At 30.4% G+C, this 7793-nt stretch overlaps 1 long non-coding RNA gene across 1 annotated transcript; it reads right to left on the bottom strand.

Moving 5' to 3' along the window:
* Nucleotides 1-3196: 3196 nt before the first annotated feature.
* On the bottom strand, nt 3197-4676 carry LOC128557147 (uncharacterized). The gene is made up of 2 exons (XR_008371064.1): nt 4496-4676; nt 3197-4385 (listed from the first exon to the last, which is right to left on the bottom strand). It is a non-coding gene; the product is annotated as an uncharacterized LOC128557147 (long non-coding RNA).
* Nucleotides 4677-7793: the final 3117 nt, after the last annotated feature.

Genomic DNA, 7793 nt, shown 5'->3' with positions numbered 1-7793 from the left:
CGGACATTAACAATTATATCAAAGAAACATTAATAACCAATGGTGATTTTGAATTTGATAAATCAGACATTGCTTCAATAAGTTTAGAATTTGATTTAAGTAGTTTTAAAATCCTAATTTCAATTAAAGATAATTTTATGTTGGATTTAAGAATGTCAAATTTTCATACATTGCTTGGATTTGATAAAAAAAATCTTTGAGAAATACCGAATGGGGAACTACAACACCAAATATAACTAACTCTGTGGATATAATTTACATTCATTGTGATCTTATTGATAATTCACTTGTTGATGGTAATTTTAGTGATATTATCTATGCTTTAAGTACTGCAGATTTAACAAGAGCTTATCCATTTACAAAAGAGCCAAACAGAGTCGGATATTCTGAAATTAATAAAAATGTTATAAATTCAATTAGAATATATATTACAGATGTATTTGGTAGAATAATTAATTTTAATGGAGTTGAAACAAGTTTTACACTAATTTTAAAAAGAAATATAAATATATAATGTACAAGAAAGGTTATGACAAAAATAAAGAAATATTTATTTATGTTGATACTCAAACCGGAGAAGAAATTATACAAGGTGCAGGTATCTTTGACACTTTAACAAAATTATTTTCATCTTCTGTTGCATCTTCATTTGGTAGTGCTGGAAAAAAGCCCTGGAAATTGCAGGAAAATCCGCGCTTGAAAGTGGAACAAAAAAGATTGGAACGGAAGTCGGGAATTTAGCTGCTGATAAAATTACAGAAAAAATTAAAAGTTTTAAAAAACCTGCTTATGGTGATTTAATTGTCAAGGAATTACAAAAAGAAAATAATAGTAAAAATAATAATGATAATGAGGAAGATATTGATACAAGAATAAATAAATTATTTCAGGATCTGGGACTTCAGCTCAGCGTAAACGTATTAACAGATTAATTTATAAAAAATAAAATAATATATAATATACATGTTTAGAACAAAACAGTATTGTGAAAGATACGAACTAACCCCTATTCAATTAGATACACCTTTAATTTCTGTCTGGGAAAACATGTTAAACAACAAAATAGTGGGTATCACTTTACAATTAATGATAGAAGTTCATATTTTGATTGGTTTAATGGATATTTTGATGTAAGTTTTAAAGTTAATAAACTTGCTAATGGTAATAATTATGCTAATGGAGATCAAATTGCTTTAATTAATTATGCAGCTTCAATAATTGATCAGTTAATGGTTAAACAAAATGGAAAAATTGTGTATGATTGTAATAATTTATACAAGGTAATAAATGTAAAACATTTAGTTGAACTATCTAAGGATTATGCAGAATCAACTGCAACAAATGAATTTATTTATTTAGATGATACCGCTAGTGCTGAAAGTAGGGATGACCAAGCCGGATTTAATAAAGGTTTTGCTTCTAGAAAGGGATTAATCCAGGGAGGTACTAATGTAAATGCTAAAATTCCGTTAAATAATTATTCATTTTTTCAGAGTTTGGAACAAAACATGTTACCCCAAGCCAAATCCAAATAACATTACAATTAACAAATGATAATAAATTAAATTACAGAGCTAATACTGCTGATGCAGGTAGGGTAATTGTAACTAAATTAATTTTGTGGGTTCCACGTTTAATTTTTAATCCATATGGACTTAATTTAATTTCTGAAAGATATATAAAAACAACAAGTTGGAAATATCTTCGTGAAATGATAACATAATCTGTAGATACACAGCAAAATAATATAACTTTTAGAATAACAGCTGGTGTAAAAAAAAACCGAACATGTGTTTGTTTATTTACAACGACCTGATAAAAGAAATTCACAAGAACATAATCCAAATTTATTAGATACATTTAAAATTAATGCAGCAAATAATAATTGCAAGCTGCAATCTTGCCGTCTTGAAGTTGGTAATGGTGTTTTTTATCCAGAAACGGAATATACAAGTATGCCAAGAATTTATGATGATGTTCTTAATTATTTTCATAAAAAAATTATAAAACCACTGGAAGTCTTTTAAATATATCAAATTTTAAGAAATTGTTTGGATTTATTCATTTTAACTTAGAATTTTAAAAAGAAGGAATAACAGAAGATCCTAAGCATATTACATTAACAGAAAAATTAAATATTCCGCCAGCAGCTAATATTCGTGTTTACGCAATTGTATTGTATGAAGAAACAGTTGAAATAAATACTATTGGAAATGAACTTGTTATTGTGTAAATAAAATATATATAAAATACATAATGACATCAAATTATATTGAATATAAAGTAAATTTAACAGATGGACAGAAAAATTATTAACACAAGCTTATAACAACAAGATTCCACATACTTTTAGATTAAAACATGAACAATTACGTGGAAACTTTTCTTTACTTTTAACAAAAACACAGATTAACTAAACTGAAAAGTCTATTAGAAATAAGAAGGGATTAGAAATTACAATTTCGAAAAAGTCAAGGTCAAAATGGCGGATTTTTAGGAGCTTTGGCTGGTTTGTTAGGCCGAACAGTACTTCCGGTAGCTGCAAAAATAGCTGCAAAAATATTAGGGCCGTTAGGCGTTGGTGCTCTTTCTGGTCTTGCCAGTACTGGTGTTAGTAAAATACTTGGAAATGGTATGATTTCGGTAGCTAATAATAAGAGAAATATGATATCACCCTATCTTACACCTAATCAAAGAAAACAATTAGTGGGATCTGGAGTAATTAAATGAACACAAAAACAAAAACAAGACGGTGGGTTTCTAGGTATGCTTGCGGCTAGTCTAGGAATACCTTTGATTATATCCCTATTAAGTGGTAAAGGGATACAAATTGACTCTCAACGAAGGCCTTACAGACGAATTCATATTGAAAAAAAAAAAGTAAAATTTATAAACAAACCTATTTCTAACTTTGAAATTGAACAATGGGTAAAACAATTAAAAACTTTAGGGGTGTATTTAGCAGAAATAATTTACCAGAAACAAAAGGATCAAAGGTCGAATGTGGAATAATCAATTTAGATAACTCTGTTGGGTCTGGAACACATTGGGTATGTTATATTGGTAAAATATACTTTGATCAAACCAAGGGTTTTCTTCATAGTACTTTGTACTTTGACCCGTTCGGACTTCCTCCACCAAAAGAAGTAATTAGTTATATTCCGGGTGTAAAGTATAACAACATACAATATCAATATAAGTGTACTGTGTGGTTATTATTGTTTATTTTTCATAAAAATGTTACAAGATGGTATACACATTTATGATTTATTGTATAAAATACTAAAAATTAATAATGTAAAACATAATGAACAAACAATTGTGAATTATTTTATATCTCAATGCAACATGTAATCTAAAAATACATAGAAATTCCAATAAACTTGAACATTGTACACGGAAGTGACGTGCGTTTACTCTGTAAACGTTACTATAAATAAACGTAAAAATTCCACTAATGCAAAAAATTAACTTGAACATTGTACACGGAAGTGACGTGCGTTTACACCGTAAACGTTACTATAAATAAAAGTACAAATACATAGAAATTCCACTAATGTTAAAAATAAACTTGAACATTGTACACGGAAGTGACGTGCGTTTACACTGTAAACGTTACTATAAATAAACGTGAACATTATACATGGAATCCTTACATAGATTCCTACTGTTAAAAGCTGATTTTGTTACCAATTGAACTAGATCTGTACATATTTCTTCAATTAATTTCCTGTTTTTACTTTAAGTTCCAATATTTAAAGCACACTTCAATAAATTTTTATGTTTCTCAATTAATTCATAAACTAAAATCAGGTTTCGACAGTAGGAATCTGTGTAAAAAAAACAGACAAATATCAAACAGGGAATGCCACGTACCAAAATCGCAGCCTCCCCAAAACGAAACCTACAGCACGCAGACGTGCACTCCACAAACACACACACACACACATATATATATATATATACCTTTGATATGAAAATAAAGTCCTAGATCACAATCCTTTGGGCAAGTTAATTGTATTGTTTTAATTATAAATCCAATTTTATGTGTACAAAAAACTATATGCCGTTTGTTCCTGCATATCTGCTGATCTAAATTTTTAATGCTTTCAATACATTTATCATGATTTGATGTGTCCACTGCAAACTTTTCTGGAACTTCTCCTTATCCAAATGATTTCGTAATTTCTTCTTTAAGTTTTTCTTTTAAAGTACTCCTTGTTTGCTGCTTTGTTGGTTAACATGCATTAACCAATTTCATGTAATACTTTGAATCAAATGTTGTAGCCCATTCTTGACATACTGGATCTTCTTTGTAATTATCTTTTAAATAAGCTGTTAATTGCGTCAAATCTCTCAAAAGGTCTGTTGTTGTTGTTTTATCCCTAAAAAGAAAAACAATCTAAAGAATTACATAAGTATAAGCAGGTAAAAATAAAATTTATCTCTAAAAAACACAAAATATTTCTGAAGTTAGTGAGAGAAAAAAACTTACATTGTAATCGTTTAAATTGTCCTTCTTTCAGATCTATCGTTGTATGTATTATAAGTTAGCAGTATAAAGTTATTTGCTTCTATGCGGCTTTTTATACTAGCAAAGAAAGTTCTAGTGTTATTAATCAGTTAGGTTTGTGTTGCGAAATACGTTACATTTGTTTACACGTTGCTTCACAACAGTTGAATGTCAGCTAGTAAAGAAATATAAATAATTCATTGTAAAACCAATATTGAATCATGACTCAATTTCATACAATGTGCGTGGGAATAATATTTACTATACTTCATTCATAAAGCTAGCGTTGTAAATCTAATCTGTTTACACTAATACACCGTGCGTCATAAACTATTGTAAATTGTTTTTCTGTGTGGAGTTTAAAGTTTTCTTCCGGGTTTTTTAATAAAATATATTTTAATTAAAATATACGTTTTCTTCACTTTGTTAAACCAGAGGTTTTCATAGTACTTTGTAAAAACCTGTGTTTTTTTTAATTGGCCGGCATTGGTCACTTTTGACCAAGGGCTAAAGGTCAAATGAGATCAAACTGTTTTAATAGCCTTAAACCTCTAACTACTGATATCCAACTACTGATATCCTTAATTCATTGATCGATATCACAAATTTGTTTTTATTTAAAATTTCAGATATCATAAAATCAAACATATTTTGAGATATCCTTAAATGATATATTGATACCATTAGATGTATTTTGTGATATACTTAAATGAATGTAGGATATCATTAAATCGAATTAAGGACATGAAAAACATATTCATATTTAGAGATATCCAATATTCCATTATGTGATATCCGCAAACCATTTTAAAATATCTTTAAATCAGTTTTGGATATCACAACATAGATTTAATGATATCTTGAAGTATAACTAGTAACATCATGGAATACACTATATTCTAATTAAGATAACACATTTGTTATGTCCTTAAATGATATCGCAAAGTGAATCCGTAAATGAATTAAAGATATCACTAACTGGTAGTGAATAAATAGTAAAACAGCAATAATTGTTCCAGTATTTATGGAAAAAACGCATCGAAGGTCAATCTTTGGCGAATATCTTTGGAGACAATGTATTTCGTTATCGTCTACAAGAATAATACGGGAAAAGAAGAGAACTAATTAACTAATTACTAGATGTTACGTAGAGCACGCTTTTGAAAACACCTCAGACGAATATGTTTGTTTCACGTTTTCCAAAGTTTTAGCAGGTTTTCTGTTATTTTTCCCTACAGACATTCGTATCATTGAAATCGCGTATATGTTTTCTCTTTACTGAAAACGTATAAAAGACAAAGCGTGGTCAAGAAAGTGTTGGCATAACATTTACCAGAAAGGAAAGACACACGCGCAATAACGTTCTTTTAATATCACGAGAAATACAAAGTTTTTGAAGCCATTTGAACAACGCTAGTCCTCACTAACTATCTATCATGATAATGTTTTTCGTAATCTTCTTGAAAATCGATACAAAAGAAAGAGAACTAGCTTACTAATTTCGTGACTAATCTTTATCTTTCATTTATGTAGAAAATGACCTGGTTTTCTTTTTCATTTATACACTAGAAACAAGTAAAACAAAGATTTTCCTATATTAACGTGTTTGTTATTGTTGTCATTCGCCATTTTCTTGATGCATCATGCACGTTCGGTTAATGTAAACATTTATTCAATCAGGAGTCTGTTCGTTTTGCCCCAACCGCTCGGTGTTAGAAATATAAATAAATGTACTGAAATATTAAGTTCTAAATATTCGAATGTTAATCGTTCACTTGAACAACATAGTGCACACTACTGCACAAATGTAGGCCATTTAATCTGTATCCACGAAGAGGTCGTGCAGTAACACATGATCGCTTAACATGCGATGAAGGAAACTTACTTAAGGACATGTCAAGGTTGAGATATTTTAACATTATTGCAGTACACAACTGGTATTAAAATTGGTTTTCCAATACATGTGCTCATTAGATAAATCGTCAATATTTATGTGAAAATAAGGGATGTGTTTTGTATGATTGCAACACTGTGAGTTACACTAATAAGTGACAAATATCTGAAACAATAGAAATTCTTACGTGATTTGGATAGACAAAACGATAGTAAGGTAACAATATATTTTCTTTTATTGTTTTAATTTATCAGCTGTAGGCTACAATATAAGAGAATCATTTTAAGAAAATCGAACTTGAAAGTAGAGCAAACAGCAAACCTCTAATTAGGTCATGAGTCTTCATGCACCTTTCAAAATTTGTCATTAGTTTTCACGACCTGTCAAAATTATTTTTATCTCTCATTCTGCATATGTATTGCTTTTGTAAGTATCTTGGTCGGACATTGTAGTGTGTAACTTACTTTACATTCCACATCAATATTTGTGCTTGAAATTGCTTTCTTGAGCTCGCTGAAGTCACGTAAGAATTTCTGTTGTTTTCGTTTATTGTCAAAACCTCAATATTAAGGTATAAGAATTGTTCCTTTCTGGTGGGAAATTAGGAAACTATTTGGTTGAATCATAACATAACGATTTTTGGAAAGAACTGAATAATTTTTGTCATTCATCGGAAATTCAAAACATGATATCACCTTAACATCTCAACAGCGAGCAACGGCGTGCAAATACTTTTACCATGCATGCAGCGAGCGGCTGCCGGCGTATAACTTACTATCGGCATGCATTTAATCATGCAGACCTTCACTATTTCTAATAATTTTATCTCAAAAGTCAAGGTCACAGAAGGGCATCAAAGGGCATGCTTGATCTTTTCTAGACTATGATATACATTAACACTTTTTACGCTCCATTACTTATATCATCTGGTGGAGCAATAAAACACTCCAAAAGAATTCGCGTGCGTAAGTGCATCCGGGCGATTTCGACTGGAAGTCAGACCTTTGACTGAATGGAGCTTTTCCACATTTGGCAGATTTGTTTGGCTCGATGTGACGAATTGTCGCGCACAAGATTAATGTCATTATCTCAAAGGTCAAGGTTGCACATAGAGATCATAGGCCATGTCAGGGCACCTAGAGGTCATACGTTTGACATGCATGAAGTAATCTTTATTTATTTTATATGGCAGACATGTGTGCCTCTGGTTCTGGTAGTATACACTGAAGGATTAAACGAGAAAGGAGACGGAGGATTACGCGCAAGTCCCAGGTCTCAAAGGGAAATGTTACACTTGGAATATTTTCAGAGCGTATATAGACCTTAACGTTGACATGCACGAGCAGTTTTTTTCATTTGGAAGAAAGGCTTGCTTCAATGAGACGG

Source organism: Mercenaria mercenaria, chromosome 5 (assembly GCF_021730395.1).
Source record: "Mercenaria mercenaria strain notata chromosome 5, MADL_Memer_1, whole genome shotgun sequence".
In the NCBI taxonomy this organism is placed as follows: Eukaryota; Metazoa; Mollusca; class Bivalvia; order Venerida; family Veneridae; genus Mercenaria; species Mercenaria mercenaria.
Note: the sequence above shows the minus strand (reverse complement) of the source record. Positions and strands in the feature narration are given on the sequence as shown.